Source organism: Gasterosteus aculeatus, chromosome 12, assembly GCF_964276395.1.
Source record: "Gasterosteus aculeatus chromosome 12, fGasAcu3.hap1.1, whole genome shotgun sequence".
NCBI classification, from domain to species: Eukaryota; Metazoa; Chordata; class Actinopteri; order Perciformes; family Gasterosteidae; genus Gasterosteus; species Gasterosteus aculeatus.
In genome coordinates this window covers 472,957-487,555 of record NC_135700.1, presented here as the reverse complement: position 1 = coordinate 487,555, position 14,599 = coordinate 472,957, and the positions used below count along the sequence as shown (strand labels likewise).

General features: G+C 36.1%; 24 non-coding genes across 24 annotated transcripts; all 24 read right to left on the bottom strand.

Moving 5' to 3' along the window:
- Positions 1–34: 34 nt before the first annotated feature.
- LOC144385545 (U4 spliceosomal RNA) lies at positions 35–175 on the bottom strand. The gene has a single exon (XR_013451805.1). It is a non-coding gene; the product is annotated as a U4 spliceosomal RNA (small nuclear RNA).
- A 485-nt stretch (positions 176–660) lies between these two features.
- On the bottom strand, positions 661–801 carry LOC144385534 (U4 spliceosomal RNA). The gene has a single exon (XR_013451794.1). It is a non-coding gene; the product is annotated as a U4 spliceosomal RNA (small nuclear RNA).
- Positions 802–1,286: 485 nt separating this feature from the next.
- LOC144385593 (U4 spliceosomal RNA) lies at positions 1,287–1,427 on the bottom strand. Its single transcript, XR_013451854.1, has one exon. It is a non-coding gene; the product is annotated as a U4 spliceosomal RNA (small nuclear RNA).
- A 476-nt stretch (positions 1,428–1,903) lies between these two features.
- Positions 1,904–2,044, bottom strand: LOC144385523 (U4 spliceosomal RNA). Its single transcript, XR_013451783.1, has one exon. It is a non-coding gene; the product is annotated as a U4 spliceosomal RNA (small nuclear RNA).
- Positions 2,045–2,529: 485 nt separating this feature from the next.
- On the bottom strand, positions 2,530–2,670 carry LOC144385592 (U4 spliceosomal RNA). The gene has a single exon (XR_013451853.1). It is a non-coding gene; the product is annotated as a U4 spliceosomal RNA (small nuclear RNA).
- A 476-nt stretch (positions 2,671–3,146) lies between these two features.
- Positions 3,147–3,287, bottom strand: LOC144385511 (U4 spliceosomal RNA). The gene has a single exon (XR_013451772.1). It is a non-coding gene; the product is annotated as a U4 spliceosomal RNA (small nuclear RNA).
- A 476-nt stretch (positions 3,288–3,763) lies between these two features.
- Positions 3,764–3,904, bottom strand: LOC144385591 (U4 spliceosomal RNA). The gene has a single exon (XR_013451852.1). It is a non-coding gene; the product is annotated as a U4 spliceosomal RNA (small nuclear RNA).
- Positions 3,905–4,380: 476 nt separating this feature from the next.
- Positions 4,381–4,521, bottom strand: LOC144385500 (U4 spliceosomal RNA). Its single transcript, XR_013451761.1, has one exon. It is a non-coding gene; the product is annotated as a U4 spliceosomal RNA (small nuclear RNA).
- A 485-nt stretch (positions 4,522–5,006) lies between these two features.
- Positions 5,007–5,147, bottom strand: LOC144385590 (U4 spliceosomal RNA). The gene has a single exon (XR_013451851.1). It is a non-coding gene; the product is annotated as a U4 spliceosomal RNA (small nuclear RNA).
- A 476-nt stretch (positions 5,148–5,623) lies between these two features.
- LOC144385489 (U4 spliceosomal RNA) lies at positions 5,624–5,764 on the bottom strand. The gene has a single exon (XR_013451750.1). It is a non-coding gene; the product is annotated as a U4 spliceosomal RNA (small nuclear RNA).
- A 485-nt stretch (positions 5,765–6,249) lies between these two features.
- LOC144385574 (U4 spliceosomal RNA) lies at positions 6,250–6,390 on the bottom strand. Its single transcript, XR_013451835.1, has one exon. It is a non-coding gene; the product is annotated as a U4 spliceosomal RNA (small nuclear RNA).
- Positions 6,391–6,875: 485 nt separating this feature from the next.
- Positions 6,876–7,016, bottom strand: LOC144385478 (U4 spliceosomal RNA). Its single transcript, XR_013451739.1, has one exon. It is a non-coding gene; the product is annotated as a U4 spliceosomal RNA (small nuclear RNA).
- Positions 7,017–7,501: 485 nt separating this feature from the next.
- On the bottom strand, positions 7,502–7,642 carry LOC144385467 (U4 spliceosomal RNA). The gene has a single exon (XR_013451728.1). It is a non-coding gene; the product is annotated as a U4 spliceosomal RNA (small nuclear RNA).
- Positions 7,643–8,118: 476 nt separating this feature from the next.
- LOC120813750 (U4 spliceosomal RNA) lies at positions 8,119–8,259 on the bottom strand. Its single transcript, XR_005711018.2, has one exon. It is a non-coding gene; the product is annotated as a U4 spliceosomal RNA (small nuclear RNA).
- A 485-nt stretch (positions 8,260–8,744) lies between these two features.
- LOC120813718 (U4 spliceosomal RNA) lies at positions 8,745–8,885 on the bottom strand. Its single transcript, XR_005710992.1, has one exon. It is a non-coding gene; the product is annotated as a U4 spliceosomal RNA (small nuclear RNA).
- Positions 8,886–9,370: 485 nt separating this feature from the next.
- Positions 9,371–9,511, bottom strand: LOC120813877 (U4 spliceosomal RNA). The gene has a single exon (XR_005711084.2). It is a non-coding gene; the product is annotated as a U4 spliceosomal RNA (small nuclear RNA).
- Positions 9,512–9,987: 476 nt separating this feature from the next.
- On the bottom strand, positions 9,988–10,128 carry LOC120813729 (U4 spliceosomal RNA). Its single transcript, XR_005711003.1, has one exon. It is a non-coding gene; the product is annotated as a U4 spliceosomal RNA (small nuclear RNA).
- A 485-nt stretch (positions 10,129–10,613) lies between these two features.
- LOC120813861 (U4 spliceosomal RNA) lies at positions 10,614–10,754 on the bottom strand. The gene has a single exon (XR_005711077.2). It is a non-coding gene; the product is annotated as a U4 spliceosomal RNA (small nuclear RNA).
- Positions 10,755–11,230: 476 nt separating this feature from the next.
- LOC120813740 (U4 spliceosomal RNA) lies at positions 11,231–11,371 on the bottom strand. Its single transcript, XR_005711013.1, has one exon. It is a non-coding gene; the product is annotated as a U4 spliceosomal RNA (small nuclear RNA).
- A 485-nt stretch (positions 11,372–11,856) lies between these two features.
- Positions 11,857–11,997, bottom strand: LOC120813760 (U4 spliceosomal RNA). Its single transcript, XR_005711019.1, has one exon. It is a non-coding gene; the product is annotated as a U4 spliceosomal RNA (small nuclear RNA).
- A 485-nt stretch (positions 11,998–12,482) lies between these two features.
- Positions 12,483–12,623, bottom strand: LOC120813771 (U4 spliceosomal RNA). The gene has a single exon (XR_005711020.1). It is a non-coding gene; the product is annotated as a U4 spliceosomal RNA (small nuclear RNA).
- A 476-nt stretch (positions 12,624–13,099) lies between these two features.
- LOC120813782 (U4 spliceosomal RNA) lies at positions 13,100–13,240 on the bottom strand. Its single transcript, XR_005711021.1, has one exon. It is a non-coding gene; the product is annotated as a U4 spliceosomal RNA (small nuclear RNA).
- A 485-nt stretch (positions 13,241–13,725) lies between these two features.
- Positions 13,726–13,866, bottom strand: LOC120813786 (U4 spliceosomal RNA). Its single transcript, XR_005711023.1, has one exon. It is a non-coding gene; the product is annotated as a U4 spliceosomal RNA (small nuclear RNA).
- A 476-nt stretch (positions 13,867–14,342) lies between these two features.
- LOC120813793 (U4 spliceosomal RNA) lies at positions 14,343–14,483 on the bottom strand. Its single transcript, XR_005711029.1, has one exon. It is a non-coding gene; the product is annotated as a U4 spliceosomal RNA (small nuclear RNA).
- Between the last annotated feature and the right edge of the window lie 116 nt (positions 14,484–14,599).

The window sequence follows — 14,599 nt, the reverse complement described above, 5'->3', positions numbered from 1 at the left end:
CGAATTCAGCTTACTATTGACATATCATCTGAAGTCTCCTTAGAGACTAACAAAAATTGCCTCAGCTGACTATATTTCAAGTCATCTTTGGCGGGTATTGGGTTAAAGTTTTCAACCAGCAATAATCACGTCTCAGTAAACTTCATAGACTATGAAATTGCCTCTGCAAAAGGATGCCTATGGCTACAAAAGTATCAACCAGTACCTGGTGTAACACTCCTGAAACAAATGGTGCATTTCTCTAACCTTACAGCATGGAACCACGCCCAGTCCATGTTATGAGAGTTATTGCTGGATATGGCAACAAAGTATCCTTAGTACTATCAACGTTAAGAGCCTACCGTGACAAACAATCAATTTGGAATTTGAGGAGTTTTATAAAGATGTTAGAAGAAATCTAAAATTGTTGACAGAACACTACAGCACAATTTTGGAAACTCATTTTCTGTTTATTTGAGAGCGATAAACCTCATGTCGATTAAAGTTTACCATTGACATAAAATGTGACGTCTCCGTGACAACCAATGAATAAGGAATTTGACAAGATTTCTAAAGAGGTTAAAACAAATCTAAAATTGTAGAGAGAACACTAGACAACAACTTAAGAAGCTCATTTTTCGCGATGTCGAATTCAGCTTACTATTGACATATCATCTGAAGTCTCCTTAGAGACTAACAAAAATTGCCTCAGCTGACTATATTTCAAGTCATCTTTGGCGGGTATTGGGTTAAAGTTTTCAACCAGCAATAATCACGTCTCAGTAAACTTCATAGACTATGAAATTGCCTCTGCAAAAGGATGCCTATGGCTACAAAAGTATCAACCAGTACCTGGTGTAACACTCCTGAAACAAATGGTGCATTTCTCTAACCTTACAGCATGGAACCACGCCCAGTCCATGTTATGAGAGTTATTGCTGGATATGGCAACAAAGTATCCTTAGTACTATCAACGTTAAGAGCCTACCGTGACAAACAATCAATTTGGAATTTGAGGAGTTTTATAAATATGTTAGAAGAAATCTAAAATTGTTGACAGAACACTACAGCACAATTTTGGAAACTCATTTTCTGTTTATTTGAGAGCGATAAACCTCATGTCGATTAAAGTTTACCATTGACATAAAATGTGACGTCTCCGTGACAACCAATGAATAAGGAATTTGACAAGATTTCTAAAGATGTTAAAAAAAATCTAAAATTGTAGAGAGAACACTAGACAACAACTTAAGAAGCTCATTTTTCGCGATATCGAATTCAGCTTACTATTGACATATCATCTGAAGTCTCCTTAGAGACTAACAAAATTTGCCTCAGCTGACTATATTTCAAGTCATCTTTGGCGGGTATTGGGTTAAAGTTTTCAACCAGCAATAATCACGTCTCAGTAAACTTCATAGACTATGAAATTGCCTCTGCAAAAGGATGCCTATGGCTACAAAAGTATCAACCAGTACCTGGTGTAACACTCCTGAAACAAATGGTGCATTTCTCTAACCTTACAGCATGGAACCACGCCCAGTCCATATTATTGCTGGATATGGCAACAAAGTATCCTTAGTACTATCAACGTTAAGAGCCTACCGTGACAAACAATCAATTTGGAATTTGAGGAGTTTTATAAAGATGTTAGAAGAAATCTAAAATTGTTGACAGAACACTACAGCACAATTTTGGAAACTCATTTTCTGTTTATTTGAGAGCGATAAACCTCATGTCGATTAAAGTTTACCATTGACATAAAATGCGACGTCTCCGTGACAACCAATGAATAAAGAATTTGACAAGATTTCTAAAGATGTTAAAAAAAATCTAAAATTGTAGAGAGAACACTAGACAACAACTTAAGAAGCTCATTTTTCGCGATGTCGAATTCAGCTTACTATTGACATATCATCTGAAGTCTCCTTAGAGACTAACAAAAATTGCCTCAGCTGACTATATTTCAAGTCATCTTTGGCGGGTATTGGGTTAAAGTTTTCAACCAGCAATAATCACGTCTCAGTAAACTTCATAGACTATGAAATTGCCTCTGCAAAAGGATGCCTATGGCTACAAAAGTATCAACCAGTACCTGGTGTAACACTCCTGAAACAAATGGTGCATTTCTCTAACCTTACAGCATGGAACCACGCCCAGTCCATGTTATGAGAGTTATTGCTGGATATGGCAACAAAGTATCCTTAGTACTATCAACGTTAAGAGCCTACCGTGACAAACAATCAATTTGGAATTTGAGGAGTTTTATAAAGATGTTAGAAGAAATCTAAAATTGTTGACAGAACACTACAGCACAATTTTGGAAACTCATTTTCTGTTTATTTGAGAGCGATAAACCTCATGTCGATTAAAGTTTACCATTGACATAAAATGTGACGTCTCCGTGACAACCAATGAATAAGGAATTTGACAAGATTTCTAAAGATGTTAAAACAAATCTAAAATTGTAGAGAGAACACTAGACAACAACTTAAGAAGCTCATTTTTCGCGATATCGAATTCAGCTTACTATTGACATATCATCTGAAGTCTCCTTAGAGACTAACAAAATTTGCCTCAGCTGACTATATTTCAAGTCATCTTTGGCGGGTATTGGGTTAAAGTTTTCAACCAGCAATAATCACGTCTCAGTAAACTTCATAGACTATGAAATTGCCTCTGCAAAAGGATGCCTATGGCTACAAAAGTATCAACCAGTACCTGGTGTAACACTCCTGAAACAAATGGTGCATTTCTCTAACCTTACAGCATGGAACCACGCCCAGTCCATATTATTGCTGGATATGGCAACAAAGTATCCTTAGTACTATCAACGTTAAGAGCCTACCGTGACAAACAATCAATTTGGAATTTGAGGAGTTTTATAAAGATGTTAGAAGAAATCTAAAATTGTTGACAGAACACTACAGCACAATTTTGGAAACTCATTTTCTGTTTATTTGAGAGCGATAAACCTCATGTCGATTAAAGTTTACCATTGACATAAAATGCGACGTCTCCGTGACAACCAATGAATAAGGAATTTGACAAGATTTCTAAAGATGTTAAAAAAAATCTAAAATTGTAGAGAGAACACTAGACAACAACTTAAGAAGCTCATTTTTCGCGATGTCGAATTCAGCTTACTATTGACATATCATCTGAAGTCTCCTTAGAGACTAACAAAAATTGCCTCAGCTGACTATATTTCAAGTCATCTTTGGCGGGTATTGGGTTAAAGTTTTCAACCAGCAATAATCACGTCTCAGTAAACTTCATAGACTATGAAATTGCCTCTGCAAAAGGATGCCTATGGCTACAAAAGTATCAACCAGTACCTGGTGTAACACTCCTGAAACAAATGGTGCATTTTTCTAACCTTACAGCATGGAACCACGCCCAGTCCATATTATTGCTGGATATGGCAACAAAGTATCCTTAGTACTATCAACGTTAAGAGCCTACCGTGACAAACAATCAATTTGGAATTTGAGGAGTTTTATAAAGATGTTAGAAGAAATCTAAAATTGTTGACAGAACACTACAGCACAATTTTGGAAACTCATTTTCTGTTTATTTGAGAGCGATAAAACTCATGTCGATTAAAGTTTACCATTGACATAAAATGTGACGTCTCCGTGACAACCAATGAATAAGGAATTTGACAAGATTTCTAAAGATGTTAAAAAAAATCTAAAATTGTAGAGAGAACACTAGACAACAACTTAAGAAGCTCATTTTTCGCGATATCGAATTCAGCTTACTATTGACATATCATCTGAAGTCTCCTTAGAGACTAACAAAATTTGCCTCAGCTGACTATATTTCAAGTCATCTTTGGCGGGTATTGGGTTAAAGTTTTCAACCAGCAATAATCACGTCTCAGTAAACTTCATAGACTATGAAATTGCCTCTGCAAAAGGATGCCTATGGCTACAAAAGTATCAACCAGTACCTGGTGTAACACTCCTGAAACAAATGGTGCATTTCTCTAACCTTACAGCATGGAACCACGCCCAGTCCATATTATTGCTGGATATGGCAACAAAGTATCCTTAGTACTATCAACGTTAAGAGCCTACCGTGACAAACAATCAATTTGGAATTTGAGGAGTTTTATAAAGATGTTAGAAGAAATCTAAAATTGTTGACAGAACACTACAGCACAATTTTGGAAACTCATTTTCTGTTTATTTGAGAGCGATAAACCTCATGTCGATTAAAGTTTACCATTGACATAAAATGCGACGTCTCCGTGACAACCAATGAATAAAGAATTTGACAAGATTTCTAAAGATGTTAAAAAAAATCTAAAATTGTAGAGAGAACACTAGACAACAACTTAAGAAGCTCATTTTTCGCGATGTCGAATTCAGCTTACTATTGACATATCATCTGAAGTCTCCTTAGAGACTAACAAAAATTGCCTCAGCTGACTATATTTCAAGTCATCTTTGGCGGGTATTGGGTTAAAGTTTTCAACCAGCAATAATCACGTCTCAGTAAACTTCATAGACTATGAAATTGCCTCTGCAAAAGGATGCCTATGGCTACAAAAGTATCAACCAGTACCTGGTGTAACACTCCTGAAACAAATGGTGCATTTCTCTAACCTTACAGCATGGAACCACGCCCAGTCCATGTTATGAGAGTTATTGCTGGATATGGCAACAAAGTATCCTTAGTACTATCAACGTTAAGAGCCTACCGTGACAAACAATCAATTTGGAATTTGAGGAGTTTTATAAATATGTTAGAAGAAATCTAAAATTGTTGACAGAACACTACAGCACAATTTTGGAAACTCATTTTCTGTTTATTTGAGAGCGATAAACCTCATGTCGATTAAAGTTTACCATTGACATAAAATGTGACGTCTCCGTGACAACCAATGAATAAGGAATTTGACAAGATTTCTAAAGATGTTAAAACAAATCTAAAATTGTAGAGAGAACACTAGACAACAACTTAAGAAGCTCATTTTTCGCGATATCGAATTCAGCTTACTATTGACATATCATCTGAAGTCTCCTTAGAGACTAACAAAATTTGCCTCAGCTGACTATATTTCAAGTCATCTTTGGCGGGTATTGGGTTAAAGTTTTCAACCAGCAATAATCACGTCTCAGTAAACTTCATAGACTATGAAATTGCCTCTGCAAAAGGATGCCTATGGCTACAAAAGTATCAACCAGTACCTGGTGTAACACTCCTGAAACAAATGGTGCATTTCTCTAACCTTACAGCATGGAACCACGCCCAGTCCATATTATTGCTGGATATGGCAACAAAGTATCCTTAGTACTATCAACGTTAAGAGCCTACCGTGACAAACAATCAATTTGGAATTTGAGGAGTTTTATAAAGATGTTAGAAGAAATCTAAAATTGTTGACAGAACACTACAGCACAATTTTGGAAACTCATTTTCTGTTTATTTGAGAGCGATAAACCTCATGTCAATTAAAGTTTACCATTGACATAAAATGCGACGTCTCCGTGACAACCAATGAATAAAGAATTTGACAAGATTTCTAAAGATGTTAAAAAAAATCTAAAATTGTAGAGAGAACACTAGACAACAACTTAAGAAGCTCATTTTTCGCGATGTCGAATTCAGCTTACTATTGACATATCATCTGAAGTCTCCTTAGAGACTAACAAAAATTGCCTCAGCTGACTATATTTCAAGTCATCTTTGGCGGGTATTGGGTTAAAGTTTTCAACCAGCAATAATCACGTCTCAGTAAACTTCATAGACTATGAAATTGCCTCTGCAAAAGGATGCCTATGGCTACAAAAGTATCAACCAGTACCTGGTGTAACACTCCTGAAACAAATGGTGCATTTCTCTAACCTTACAGCATGGAACCACGCCCAGTCCATGTTATGAGAGTTATTGCTGGATATGGCAACAAAGTATCCTTAGTACTATCAACGTTAAGAGCCTACCGTGACAAACAATCAATTTGGAATTTGAGGAGTTTTATAAAGATGTTAGAAGAAATCTAAAATTGTTGACAGAACACTACAGCACAATTTTGGAAACTCATTTTCTGTTTATTTGAGAGCGATAAACCTCATGTCGATTAAAGTTTACCATTGACATAAAATGTGACGTCTCCGTGACAACCAATGAATAAGGAATTTGACAAGATTTCTAAAGATGTTAAAACAAATCTAAAATTGTAGAGAGAACACTAGACAACAACTTAAGAAGCTCATTTTTCGCGATGTCGAATTCAGCTTACTATTGACATATCATCTGAAGTCTCCTTAGAGACTAACAAAAATTGCCTCAGCTGACTATATTTCAAGTCATCTTTGGCGGGTATTGGGTTAAAGTTTTCAACCAGCAATAATCACGTCTCAGTAAACTTCATAGACTATAAAATTGCCTCTGCAAAAGGATGCCTATGGCTACAAAAGTATCAACCAGTACCTGGTGTAACACTCCTGAAACAAATGGTGCATTTCTCTAACCTTACAGCATGGAACCACGCCCAGTCCATGTTATGAGAGTTATTGCTGGATATGGCAACAAAGTATCCTTAGTACTATCAACGTTAAGAGCCTACCGTGACAAACAATCAATTTGGAATTTGAGGAGTTTTATAAAGATGTTAGAAGAAATCTAAAATTGTTGACAGAACACTACAGCACAATTTTGGAAACTCATTTTCTGTTTATTTGAGAGCGATAAACCTCATGTCGATTAAAGTTTACCATTGACATAAAATGCGACGTCTCCGTGACAACCAATGAATAAGGAATTTGACAAGATTTCTAAAGATGTTAAAAAAAATCTAAAATTGTAGAGAGAACACTAGACAACAACTTAAGAAGCTGATTTTTCGCAATGTCGAATTCAGCTTACTATTGACATATCATCTGAAGTCTCCTTAGAGACTAACAAAAATTGCCTCAGCTGACTATATTTCAAGTCATCTTTGGCGGGTATTGGGTTAAAGTTTTCAACCAGCAATAATCACGTCTCAGTAAACTTCATAGACTATGAAATTGCCTCTGCAAAAGGATGCCTATGGCTACAAAAGTATCAACCAGTACCTGGTGTAACACTCCTGAAACAAATGGTGCATTTCTCTAACCTTACAGCATGGAACCACGCCCAGTCCATGTTATGAGAGTTATTGCTGGATATGGCAACAAAGTATCCTTAGAACTATCAACGTTAAGAGCCTACCGTGACAAACAATCAATTTGGAATTTGAGGAGTTTTATAAAGATGTTTGAAGAAATCTAAAATTGTTGACAGAACACTACAGCACAATTTTGGAAACTCATTTTCTGTTTATTTGAGAGCGATAAACCTCATGTCGATTAAAGTTTACCATTGACATAAAATGCGACGTCTCCGTGACAACCAATGAATAAGGAATTTGACAAGATTTCTAAAGATGTTAAAAAAAATCTAAAATTGTAGAGAGAACACTAGACAACAACTTAAGAAGCTCATTTTTCGCGATTTCGAATTCAGCTTACTATTGACATATCATCTGAAGTCTCCTTAGAGACTAACAAAAATTGCCTCAGCTGACTATATTTCAAGTCATCTTTGGCGGGTATTGGGTTAAAGTTTTCAACCAGCAATAATCACGTCTCAGTAAACTTCATAGACTATGAAATTGCCTCTGCAAAAGGATGCCTATGGCTACAAAAGTATCAACCAGTACCTGGTGTAACACTCCTGAAACAAATGGTGCATTTTTCTAACCTTACAGCATGGAACCACGCCCAGTCCATATTATTGCTGGATATGGCAACAAAGTATCCTTAGTACTATCAACGTTAAGAGCCTACCGTGACAAACAATCAATTTGGAATTTGAGGAGTTTTATAAAGATGTTAGAAGAAATCTAAAATTGTTGACAGAACACTACAGCACAATTTTGGAAACTCATTTTCTGTTTATTTGAGAGCGATAAACCTCATGTCGATTAAAGTTTACCATTGACATAAAATGTGACGTCTCCGTGACAACCAATGAATAAGGAATTTGACAAGATTTCTAAAGAGGTTAAAACAAATCTAAAATTGTAGAGAGAACACTAGACAACAACTTAAGAAGCTCATTTTTCGCGATGTCGAATTCAGCTTACTATTGACATATCATCTGAAGTCTCCTTAGAGACTAACAAAAATTGCCTCAGCTGACTATATTTCAAGTCATCTTTGGCGGGTATTGGGTTAAAGTTTTCAACCAGCAATAATCACGTCTCAGTAAACTTCATAGACTATGAAATTGCCTCTGCAAAAGGATGCCTATGGCTACAAAAGTATCAACCAGTACCTGGTGTAACACTCCTGAAACAAATGGTGCATTTCTCTAACCTTACAGCATGGAACCACGCCCAGTCCATGTTATGAGAGTTATTGCTGGATATGGCAACAAAGTATCCTTAGTACTATCAACGTTAAGAGCCTACCGTGACAAACAATCAATTTGGAATTTGAGGAGTTTTATAAAGATGTTAGAAGAAATCTAAAATTGTTGACAGAACACTACAGCACAATTTTGGAAACTCATTTTCTGTTTATTTGAGAGCGATAAACGTCATGTCGATTAAAGTTTACCATTGACATAAAATGCGACGTCTCCGTGACAACCAATGAATAAGGAATTTGACAAGATTTCTAAAGATGTTAAAACAAATCTAAAATTGTAGAGAGAACACTAGACAACAACTTAAGAAGCTCATTTTTCGCGATATCGAATTCAGCTTACTATTGACATATCATCTGAAGTCTCCTTAGAGACTAACAAAAATTGCCTCAGCTGACTATATTTCAAGTCATCTTTGGCGGGTATTGGGTTAAAGTTTTCAACCAGCAATAATCACGTCTCAGTAAACTTCATAGACTATGAAATTGCCTCTGCAAAAGGATGCCTATGGCTACAAAAGTATCAACCAGTACCTGGTGTAACACTCCTGAAACAAATGGTGCATTTCTCTAACCTTACAGCATGGAACCACGCCCAGTCCATGTTATGAGAGTTATTGCTGGATATGGCAACAAAGTATCCTTAGTACTATCAACGTTAAGAGCCTACCGTGACAAACAATCAATTTGGAATTTGAGGAGTTTTATAAAGATGTTAGAAGAAATCTAAAATTGTTGACAGAACACTACAGCACAATTTTGGAAACTCATTTTCTGTTTATTTGAGAGCGATAAACCTCATGTCGATTAAAGTTTACCATTGACATAAAATGTGACGTCTCCGTGACAACCAATGAATAAGGAATTTGACAAGATTTCTAAAGATGTTAAAACAAATCTAAAATTGTAGAGAGAACACTAGACAACAACTTAAGAAGCTCATTTTTCGCGATGTCGAATTCAGCTTACTATTGACATATCATCTGAAGTCTCCTTAGAGACTAACAAAAATTGCCTCAGCTGACTATATTTCAAGTCATCTTTGGCGGGTATTGGGTTAAAGTTTTCAACCAGCAATAATCACGTCTCAGTAAACTTCATAGACTATGAAATTGCCTCTGCAAAAGGATGCCTATGGCTACAAAAGTATCAACCAGTACCTGGTGTAACACTCCTGAAACAAATGGTGCATTTCTCTAACCTTACAGCATGGAACCACGCCCAGTCCATATTATTGCTGGATATGGCAACAAAGTATCCTTAGTACTATCAACGTTAAGAGCCTACCGTGACAAACAATCAATTTGGAATTTGAGGAGTTTTATAAAGATGTTAGAAGAAATCTAAAATTGTTGACAGAACACTACAGCACAATTTTGGAAACTCATTTTCTGTTTATTTGAGAGCGATAAACCTCATGTCGATTAAAGTTTACCATTGACATAAAATGCGACGTCTCCGTGACAACCAATGAATAAGGAATTTGACAAGATTTCTAAAGATGTTAAAAAAAATCTAAAATTGTAGAGAGAACACTAGACAACAACTTAAGAAGCTCATTTTTCGCAATGTCGAATTCAGCTTACTATTGACATATCATCTGAAGTCTCCTTAGAGACTAACAAAAATTGCCTCAGCTGACTATATTTCAAGTCATCTTTGGCGGGTATTGGGTTAAAGTTTTCAACCAGCAATAATCACGTCTCAGTAAACTTCATAGACTATGAAATTGCCTCTGCAAAAGGATGCCTATGGCTACAAAAGTATCAACCAGTACCTGGTGTAACACTCCTGAAACAAATGGTGCATTTCTCTAACCTTACAGCATGGAACCACGCCCAGTCCATGTTATGAGAGTTATTGCTGGATATGGCAACAAAGTATCCTTAGAACTATCAACGTTAAGAGCCTACCGTGACAAACAATCAATTTGGAATTTGAGGAGTTTTATAAAGATGTTTGAAGAAATCTAAAATTGTTGACAGAACACTACAGCACAATTTTGGAAACTCATTTTCTGTTTATTTGAGAGCGATAAACCTCATGTCGATTAAAGTTTACCATTGACATAAAATGCGACGTCTCCGTGACAACCAATGAATAAGGAATTTGACAAGATTTCTAAAGATGTTAAAAAAAATCTAAAATTGTAGAGAGAACACTAGACAACAACTTAAGAAGCTCATTTTTCGCGATTTCGAATTCAGCTTACTATTGACATATCATCTGAAGTCTCCTTAGAGACTAACAAAAATTGCCTCAGCTGACTATATTTCAAGTCATCTTTGGCGGGTATTGGGTTAAAGTTTTCAACCAGCAATAATCACGTCTCAGTAAACTTCATAGACTATGAAATTGCCTCTGCAAAAGGATGCCTATGGCTACAAAAGTATCAACCAGTACCTGGTGTAACACTCCTGAAACAAATGGTGCATTTTTCTAACCTTACAGCATGGAACCACGCCCAGTCCATATTATTGCTGGATATGGCAACAAAGTATCCTTAGTACTATCAACGTTAAGAGCCTACCGTGACAAACAATCAATTTGGAATTTGAGGAGTTTTATAAAGATGTTAGAAGAAATCTAAAATTGTTGACAGAACACTACAGCACAATTTTGGAAACTCATTTTCTGTTTATTTGAGAGCGATAAACCTCATGTCGATTAAAGTTTACCATTGACATAAAATGTGACGTCTCCGTGACAACCAATGAATAAGGAATTTGACAAGATTTCTAAAGAGGTTAAAACAAATCTAAAATTGTAGAGAGAACACTAGACAACAACTTAAGAAGCTCATTTTTCGCGATGTCGAATTCAGCTTACTATTGACATATCATCTGAAGTCTCCTTAGAGACTAACAAAAATTGCCTCAGCTGACTATATTTCAAGTCATCTTTGGCGGGTATTGGGTTAAAGTTTTCAACCAGCAATAATCACGTCTCAGTAAACTTCATAGACTATGAAATTGCCTCTGCAAAAGGATGCCTATGGCTACAAAAGTATCAACCAGTACCTGGTGTAACACTCCTGAAACAAATGGTGCATTTCTCTAACCTTACAGCATGGAACCACGCCCAGTCCATGTTATGAGAGTTATTGCTGGATATGGCAACAAAGTATCCTTAGTACTATCAACGTTAAGAGCCTACCGTGACAAACAATCAATTTGGAATTTGAGGAGTTTTATAAAGATGTTAGAAGAAATCTAAAATTGTTGACAGAACACTACAGCACAATTTTGGAAACTCATTTTCTGTTTATTTGAGAGCGATAAACGTCATGTCGATTAAAGTTTACCATTGACATAAAATGCGACGTCTCCGTGACAACCAATGAATAAGGAATTTGACAAGATTTCTAAAGATGTTAAAACAAATCTAAAATTGTAGAGAGAACACTAGACAACAACTTAAGAAGCTCATTTTTCGCGATATCGAATTCAGCTTACTATTGACATATCATCTGAAGTCTCCTTAGAGACTAACAAAAATTGCCTCAGCTGACTATATTTCAAGTCATCTTTGGCGGGTATTGGGTTAAAGTTTTCAACCAGCAATAATCACGTCTCAGTAAACTTCATAGACTATGAAATTGCCTCTGCAAAAGGATGCCTATGGCTACAAAAGTATCAACCAGTACCTGGTGTAACACTCCTGAAACAAATGGTGCATTTCTCTAACCTTACAGCATGGAACCACGCCCAGTCCATGTTATGAGAGTTATTGCTGGATATGGCAACAAAGTATCCTTAGTACTATCAACGTTAAGAGCCTACCGTGACAAACAATCAATTTGGAATTTGAGGAGTTTTATAAAGATGTTAGAAGAAATCTAAAATTGTTGACAGAACACTACAGCACAATTTTGGAAACTCATTTTCTGTTTATTTGAGAGCGATAAACCTCATGTCGATTAAAGTTTACCATTGACATAAAATGTGACGTCTCCGTGACAACCAATGAATAAGGAATTTGACAAGATTTCTAAAGATGTTAAAACAAATCTAAAATTGTAGAGAGAACACTAGACAACAACTTAAGAAGCTCATTTTTCGCGATGTCGAATTCAGCTTACTATTGACATATCATCTGAAGTCTCCTTAGAGACTAACAAAAATTGCCTCAGCTGACTATATTTCAAGTCATCTTTGGCGGGTATTGGGTTAAAGTTTTCAACCAGCAATAATCACGTCTCAGTAAACTTCATAGACTATGAAATTGCCTCTGCAAAAGGATGCCTATGGCTACAAAAGTATCAACCAGTACCTGGTGTAACACTCCTGAAACAAATGGTGCATTTCTCTAACCTTACAGCATGGAACCACGCCCAGTCCATATTATTGCTGGATATGGCAACAAAGTATCCTTAGTACTATCAACGTTAAGAGCCTACCGTGACAAACAATCAATTTGGAATTTGAGGAGTTTTATAAAGATGTTAGAAGAAATCTAAAATTGTTGACAGAACACTACAGCACAATTTTGGAAACTCATTTTCTGTTTATTTGAGAGCGATAAACCTCATGTCGATTAAAGTTTACCATTGACATAAAATGCGACGTCTCCGTGACAACCAATGAATAAGGAATTTGACAAGATTTCTAAAGATGTTAAAAAAAATCTAAAATTGTAGAGAGAACACTAGACAACAACTTAAGAAGCTCATTTTTCGCAATGTCGAATTCAGCTTACTATTGACATATCATCTGAAGTCTCCTTAGAGACTAACAAAAATTGCCTCAGCTGACTATATTTCAAGTCATCTTTGGCGGGTATTGGGTTAAAGTTTTCAACCAGCAATAATCACGTCTCAGTAAACTTCATAGACTATGAAATTGCCTCTGCAAAAGGATGCCTATGGCTACAAAAGTATCAACCAGTACCTGGTGTAACACTCCTGAAACAAATGGTGCATTTCTCTAACCTTACAGCATGGAACCACGCCCAGTCCATGTTATGAGAGTTATTGCTGGATATGGCAACAAAGTATCCTTAGAACTATCAACGTTAAGAGCCTACCGTGACAAACAATCAATTTGGAATTTGAGGAGTTTTATAAAGATGTTTGAAGAAATCTAAAATTGTTGACAGAACACTACAGCACAATTTTGGAAACTCATTTTCTGTTTATTTGAGAGCGATAAACCTCATGTCGATTAAAGTTTACCATTGACATAAAATGCGACGTCTCCGTGACAACCAATGAATAAGGAATTTGACAAGATTTCTAAAGATGTTAAAAAAAATCTAAAATTGTAGAGAGAACACTAGACAACAACTTAAGAAGCTCATTTTTCGCGATTTCGAATTCAGCTTACTATTGACATATCATCTGAAGTCTCCTTAGAGACTAACAAAAATTGCCTCAGCTGACTATATTTCAAGTCATCTTTGGCGGGTATTGGGTTAAAGTTTTCAACCAGCAATAATCACGTCTCAGTAAACTTCATAGACTATGAAATTGCCTCTGCAAAAGGATGCCTATGGCTACAAAAGTATCAACCAGTACCTGGTGTAACACTCCTGAAACAAATGGTGCATTTTTCTAACCTTACAGCATGGAACCACGCCCAGTCCATATTATTGCTGGATATGGCAACAAAGTATCCTTAGTACTATCAACGTTAAGAGCCTACCGTGACAAACAATCAATTTGGAATTTGAGGAGTTTTATAAAGATGTTAGAAGAAATCTAAAATTGTTGACAGAACACTACAGCACAATTTTGGAAACTCATTTTCTGTTTATTTGAGAGCGATAAACCTCATGTCGATTAAAGTTTACCATTGACATAAAATGTGACGTCTCCGTGACAACCAATGAATAAGGAATTTGACAAGATTTCTAAAGAGGTTAAAACAAATCTAAAATTGTAGAGAGAACACTAGACAACAACTTAAGAAGCTCATTTTTCGCGATGTCGAATTCAGCTTACTATTGACATATCATCTGAAGTCTCCTTAGAGACTAACAAAAATTGCCTCAGCTGACTATATTTCAAGTCATCTTTGGCGGGTATTGGGTTAAAGTTTTCAACCAGCAATAATCACGTCTCAGTAAACTTCATAGACTATGAAATTGCCTCTGCAAAAGGATGCCTATGGCTACAAAAGTATCAACCAGTACCTGGTGTAACACTCCTGAAACAAATGGTGCATTTCTCTAACCTTACAGCATGGAACCACGCCCAGTCCATGTTATGAGAGTTATTG